The sequence below is a fragment of the Brassica oleracea genome, unplaced genomic scaffold (assembly GCF_000695525.1).
Source record: "Brassica oleracea var. oleracea cultivar TO1000 unplaced genomic scaffold, BOL UnpScaffold00957, whole genome shotgun sequence".
NCBI lineage: Eukaryota > Viridiplantae > Streptophyta > Magnoliopsida > Brassicales > Brassicaceae > Brassica > Brassica oleracea.
This window is the reverse complement of record NW_013617549.1, coordinates 23,405-31,106: the sequence shown is the minus strand read 5'-3', so window position 1 is coordinate 31,106 and position 7,702 is coordinate 23,405. Positions and strand designations below refer to the sequence as shown.

General features: G+C 36.4%; 1 pseudogene; it reads left to right on the top strand.

Annotated features, from left to right (window-relative positions):
* Positions 1–1,983: 1,983 nt before the first annotated feature.
* Positions 1,984–7,702, top strand: part of LOC106320552 — a 6,533-nt pseudogene continuing 814 nt past the window's right edge.

The following is a 7,702-nucleotide window of genomic DNA, read 5'->3' as shown; positions in this document are numbered from 1 at the left end:
CATTTGAGGCATAGATAACAGAGATGAAGACCTTAGTCTGAGCATCGGAAGGCCAGGTGACTTCAGCAAAAATCATCTGGAGGGATTTAGATAGAACAGTAACCAAAATAGACGGATGCCATACCATCCAGATTTTTCCCAGTGGCGAGAAGTCGTAGTTGTCTTCTGCAGACCAACCCGGAAACAGTTGAGACACAAATTTATTCATCTTGGGTTCTTTGACGTGAGTCTCAAGAATACCACCAAAAAGAGGAGAGTTCCGCCTACACCATTTATTTAATCCGCTGCGGTGACTAAATTTATTTAGCCCGCGTACATTCCAACAAAAAATGTCCGTCGACATAATACTAATTGGGTTTGGGACCCCTGCCCATGTTATCCTTCAGACCTGAAAATTGCATTTTATTTCTGACCCGTTGAAAATCCGGTTCAAAACGAGTGAGTTCACCTTCCTCTAGCTCTGAATCTGAGGTGTCAACATCCGAAGAGTCAGGCCGAATGTCTGAGTTAGAGGATTTTGAGGCGCGAGAAGAACTTCTTGGACGCGTTGACTGGAGGTAGGATGGAGTAGCACTCGATTCACCATGAACTTGATCTTTTGCAGTGCCCAATAGAGAACTATGGCCTATCTTTGTATGTGTCTGTTCTGTTTGTTGAGGCACCGGGGGTGATTTTGCGGGATCAGTGGTCGGCTCAACTACCCTCCACTGCCGATTTTCCTTGGATTTACCTCTTCGAGTCTTCTTCCCTTTAGGCTCCTGCTTGCGGATCAGCGGGCAGTTTTCAAGGTTGTGATTCTTCGAGTTACATTTAGCGCAAAGCACAGGAACTTTCTGCACAGACGGACATCTCTTAGCAACGTGCCCAATCTCTTTGCACATAGCGCAAACCGGCGGCATCCAAGGACTAGAGACCAAGACCCTGCTAATTTCACCGGATTTAAACTGAACGTTTACTGCTTCAGGTAATGGGACCCGGGGGTCTATGATAGTCCACACTTTAGCAACCTCCAGGTTTGTTTTGTTTTTCGTCATAGGATGAAGGTATTTCGGGTCACCCACAAGGCCAGCTATGCGTTCCAATCCGTCCTCGTTGAAGAACTGAAAAGGAACTTTCCTCAGCTCCAGCCAGATAGGTGCTGAAGTTAGCTCTGGCTTCGCAGGCACCACTCCAGGCTCCCATTTGTCAACGAACATGGTCTGACCTTCAATCTGCCATAGTCTCTGATTTATAACCCTGGCTCTAGTCGCTGTGTTTGGTATCCGAAAGAGAAAGGCGAACCCTTCCATCTTGGAAACAACGATGTCACGGTAGTGTTTGCTCCAGATCCCGTTGACTATGTTATGAAGAGTACCCTGAGACGGTGGATCCGAATAGAACTGGCCTAGCACAAAAGTTTCCCACGATTTCATGTTCTTTTCAATAACTGAGTTTGGTATTTTGATACAAGCTTCACCCGAAGGAAGGGTAAAGGCTTCTCCTTTTTTAGATAGTCTCTTCCCTAGACCTTTGGCGAGGTTGCACCAATCGTTTACTGGGGTAGTTTTGGGGGCAGGGTTCTGTTTCACAGCCTTCGGAGGAGGGGTTGAATCCTTTTTGCCTTCCTCAACTGAGATCTCCTTAGCCAAGTTCTGGTCACCATCAGAGAGAGACTGAACGGCTAGCGTTTCAAGGGGGTTGGGAACCACTGAGACTTGGTTCTCAGGTGTTTCAGGGACAGAATGCGAGCTCAAAGACACAGTCTTGGCATCAGCATTGTCTGAGTGCGTAGTCCCGGCAGGGACAGAGGCAGGTCTCTCTTCCTTGTCCGACATCGAGGGGCTCTGAGGTATACCATCAGTGCTCGACTTCCATGCATTTGACGGAGGAACGTGAGTGGTTGATGGAGGATCCGACACAGTCACGTCGATCACAACCAAACAGGGGAGGATTTCTGAGCAGGCCAGGCCCAGATCTGGGGCATCGTGAGATTATTGAGCTTCCATGTCGACCGGAGAGTCGGATTGGGCATCTAAAACAGTCTCAACGGCACCAGGAACCAGATCCGTCTCAGGAGAAAATGAATCCGCCTTGGAAGGGGCCTTTGGGGGCGACTTCGCCGGCGATTTCGACGGAGATTTCTTCGGTTTCTTCTTCTTCATTATGCTCGGCGGTGGAGGGGCGGAGCACTGGTTGAGTAGCCGACGTCTAATGAGACGCCGGTGAGAGGCGGAGAAAGTTGTCACTGTTGATGAATCGCACTTTCCGTCGCCGTTTTAGAGAGAGAAAAGTAGCCGTTTTGAAGCAGAAAAGTAGCCCGATTTTTTTTTTAATTATGCCTATATATATAATGCATAAAATAGAAGAAATAAAGAACATAAATTGATTTTTTTTTTTTTTAAATTAGTCTCACGGCCATTATCATATTACTATTCTTTTAGAAATTCGTCTCATAAAGGATTTTTTTTGTACAATCTTTTTATTGTACATCAGATCAGTTCAAACACCGGATTCACGACCTGGAAAAGTAAAGTGTAAGTCGATTCAGGATAAACACTCAAACCTCATGGAGGTCTATTTCTATACAAGACTTGAGGCTTCTGAGTGGAAACGTGCAAGTACGAGGGGACGTTCGATGGCTCCACCGAGACGGAGAGTGTGTAATGATGATGTTCTTGCATATCAGATTGGTGTGGTCCGGTTAATTCTTTTTTTTTAGTCGGTTGTGATAAATTCATTTTTTGAAGGGTTTCGATTTGGTTTACTCCGTATTATGAAAATAACCAATCATGAGACTACCTACACCATTTTTTTTTTGGTGTAAATGTTAAGATTTATACCACTTTTTTAGAGTTTACAATGTTGTGAAACACAACTTATTACAAAAACATAAGAAGAAAACAGAGGGGAAAGAGCAAAAGAAAAGAGAGAAGAGAGAGAGAAAAAAGAGTAGAGAGAGTAAGAGAGTAGCATTAACTATAAGGGGATAGAAACCAAAAGTACAACTCAAAAAGAGAGGGAACAACAACAGCAGCTATTGGGCGAGATAAAGACAGCAGTCTATCACGCATGGCTCGATCGACGACATGGAAGAACGCCTCCTGGGTCAGTGTTATGCTTTTGAAGATGCGGGCATTCCGTTCACGCCAGAGGGAGTAGATGATGACTTGATTCAGAAGCTTAGGACTATTACAGCATGAGCAGCATGGGGGCCTTGAAGATGTTGGCATGAGTCAAGGACTGCCGCTAACGAAGCCGGGGGAGACCCCATCTACCTGCCACAAAAACGAGACCAAGTAGCAGCCGCAAAAACACACTCAAAGAAAAGATGGCTATTAGACTCATCAGCTGCAGAGCATAGGACACTACCTACAACAGTAAATCAAAGTTGAGCTTTACCTACAACATATGCAGGCACTTACCACCTAATGTGGAAGCCCTTATTACCGTCACATGCTCATTTTCTCCGACAACAACAACAAACTCCAACTCAGAACACCATCCATAAGCTACTCTGATCCTCACCTTCTTCTCTCTTCTCTCGGACCCATATATGTGGAACTGTCGAGATCGAGACAGCTTCCGACCCACGAGATCTTTCAGCATAGATTCAAGCCCACACTTCACTGTTTCCCTTCAAAACGACTACTTGTTCTTCAACTGTGATCCCGAGAAAGTCATCGTCGAGCCTAAACCGCTCTTCTGCGAGAGGTTTCCCGATAAATGTGACTCTTCTTGCGATAGCTCGAGCTATCTATGTAGGCATTTGCCTGAATGCGGATCGGTGTTAGGTTCTAGGGTTTCTTGTTGCTCGTATTACCCCAAAGCAACTCAGTCTCTTAGGCTGATGCTACAGAGCTGTGCGACGTATACGAGTGTGTATTATTAGAGGAAGGCAGGTGCGGGGAATGGGCCGTATGATCAGGTTCCGGAGTATGGGATTAGGGTTGATTATGAGTTTCCGGTGACTATGAAGTGCCTTCTTTGCCAAGAAACTACCAAAGGTGGTGGGGTTTGTGAGGTTTGATACGAGGACGCAGGAGTTATTATGTCTTTGCAAAGAAGGCAATGCCACTACTTATTGTAAAGGTCAATTTTCTCTCTTCATGATTCTTTATTTCTTTTGCCTCATATGACATTTCTGGTTGTATTTCTTTCTAATTAATATTAATCTCATACTAGTAAAATACAATATGTAACTAACACTATATGTTGTATTAATCTACTATTACATGTACTAGGACGTGGATCCCCCGCGAGAACGCGGGAAGAAAATAAGTATTAAGTTTTCAATATTATTTTAAAATGATTATACATCAAATGTTTAAAATAAATTAAAATTATATTTTTAATTGATAAAACTTAAAAAACTAAAGATAAAAAATAATATTCTAAATACCGTATTATAAAAAATATTGAAAATACTAATTTTACAGTGACGCAACGCTTCAAAAGTATTAGGTTTAATAATGGGAAAATTTGGAAAATTACCTTCCAATAAGATTATATTTTGAAATCTACATCAGTTTTTAGCTTTTTAGAAAAATACACTTATATATTATGAAATGACTTAATTATCCAATTTAAATTTTTATAATTATCTTAATATCTACATTGATAATTTTAATGAAAAAAAACAGAAATAGTTTTTACCTATACAATTGAGACGTCACCACCACTCTTTTTCTTGTTCTCCAATTTTAATCAAAGCATAGAGCTTGTTTAAACACTTTTTGAAACACTACTCAAATTATAAAGTGTATCTTCTCCACTTTGCATCGTTAAATGTTTGGTATTGTTTTCTTTGATTTGAAACTATTAGATCTCTTTTTTTCCTTTATTTTTCTATTACTTTGTTTTTGAACTGCATATATATTTCATGTGTGATGAAATAACTTAAACAAACAGAATCAAATGTTTGTTTTACATTGCATCAAATTCTAAAGTTTAAACTAAATAAATAACAACCACCACTGTAAAGATGGACGAACAGAAAAGTAAACATAATAATATTTCAATCGTACATAATTCTTCAAAATTAATGAGGTTCTTGGAAACCTAAATCTGGGTATGGCAAATACATACCAAAAAACAGTAATGATCATGGTAGAAAATCTATCAAAATATAATCTATAATTCAATCATAGATTGAACGTATATCAAATTAAAGTATAAATATTGATTGAACGTATATCAAATTAAAGTATAAATATTGATTGAACGTATATCAAATTAAAGTATAAATATTGATTGAACGTATATCAAATTAAAGTATAAATATTGATTGAACGTATATCAAATTAAAGTATAAATATTGATTGAACGTATATCAAATTAAAGTATAAATATTGATTGAACGTATATCAAATTAAAGTATAAATATTGATTGAACGTATATCAAATTAAAGTATAAATATTGATTGAACGTATATCAAATTAAAGTTCAATCATAGATTGAACGTATATCAAATTAAAGTATAAATATTGATCTAATATAAAATGCTAACAGAATCGTATGATTGAGGAATATATATACCTATCTCAAACGTAGTAGTTTCAATTTTCAATTACTTTATTTTTTCAGTTTTAATTAACATTAAGATAAAAATGTCTTTTCACATGTAGGAAAGTGTAATTTTCAAAAAATATAAAAAATAAATGTAGTTTTCAAATTCTAAATCATAAATGGTATATTTTTCAAATTATCCCTTTAATAATCAATATTACTTTTAAATATTATTTTAGAAATGATTATATATTAAATGTTTTAAAATGATAATATATAAATATTTGTTAATATATATATATATATATATATATAATGATATAGTTAAAAATTAAAAAGATTGAAGATGAAAAATGAGATTATACGAATTTGATTTTAGATAAAATATATTAACTAATGTCAAAGTGGCACTTGGTGTGATTTCTTTGGTCAAACAATTGTTGTATATAAATGATTTATTAAAGTGATGCCATTGGTGTATATATAAATATACTAAAATACTAATGTTAAAGTGATGCTTTTTTTTAAAGAAATTAATATACTAATGTCAAAGTGACGCCATATGGTGTATATTATATATTTAATGTATAAAAAATGTTACTTTTATTGCATTTGACACTCTATGTCCACCTGCTGGTAAAACATTGCAACACGTGCATGTCTAATAAAGTTTTACAACAATATTAATATTCTCAAAACTTTTATAGTATTTTATATAACTGACTTTTATTTTTTGGCAATATTTTTATAATTGACTAATATTCAAAGATTAAATAACTGTCCAGCAGAAGCGTGAATTTGTTGGTTAATGAGTAATAAACATTTTCTGAGTATTTTCACCATTGTAAATCATTGAGTTATACAAATCCTCTTGGAACCAAAAACCCATTGCCCCACGTGAAACCATTAGCCTTTGTTTCATTCCAGTCATCTCATTTCACCCAAAACGTTTGTTTATGTTTAATGCTAATACAGACTTCACCATCGCTCTCTCCTCTCTACTCTTCATCTATTGGCTTTTATTTGGTTGAGGAAGAACAACCGTTGTTGTCGTCACGGGACACAACTACCGGAAGAAGCAGTCGTGCCATCAAAATCCAACGAAATGGATCCAAATGATGGAGACGTGGAGGAGACAACACGGAGATCAAAATGAGACGTGCAATCTGATTTATTTTACAATGGAAGTTGCATATAAAAAAAATAATAAATCTGAGACTGAAGTTACTCTACTTTTTAAAATGAGACTTGCAATCTGATTTTAGAATCCTAACGTCCTGGCGACAACAACAAAGGTCGCTTGCGATAGTTTATGCAATAGTGGTTTTGTATTAACTGATCTTAAACAAATGGAATGAAAGGCTCTGAAGAAAAAACAAATGAATCAGATATTTCTTTCATACAACACGGAAATTAAATGTATAAATCGCAAGTTACGTCGTTAATTATTCAGTCGAGATATCTCTCAAATCCATTATTTCCACTCACTGTCTGACCCCTATATTTAGTGACTTTATAATGAGTGTCGTCTTGTGTATTTTCTTATACAAATACTAATGATTTTCTGTAATACAAACTTCCCCATGCGAAACTCTTCGTGATACGTTAACGATATTTATTTAAAAGTAGTAAGGCTTTGATCTCTACTTCTTAAAAACCATCAAAACCTAGTGATAACTCTCACCGTAAACAGATAAACTATTCAATAATGACTATGTGACTTAAAAGGAGGGAGAAGATGACATACCTTGACAGAGATCAAAAACAAATACAAAAAATGAAATAGAAGATAAATAACCAGGTATATTTTTAATAGATTTTTGCTGTAAAAAGTTCAATATATAGATCATGAAAAGGTACATCAAGGACAACTCTAGAAGGTGTGTGTTTTTTCAGATGAAAACTCTTCAGAAAAAGTTGCGATACGACTTAAGAAATACACCAAAATAATTTTGGACCATTAGATAATTAAACAAACAATTACGGCCGTCGGATTGTATCTCTTCAGATTTTTTTGAAAAATTATTTTAATTAGGAAAATTTATGTTGCTAAGGGATGCATTGTTTTAAATAATAATGAAAACATATGTTTGTTAAGGGATGTGTTGCTTCGATATATAAAAAATACTTAAAATTAGGAAAAGGTATGTTTGCGAAAGGATGCATTGTTTTAATAAATAAAGAAAGTTTTGTCAAATATAATTTTTTGGCTGACAA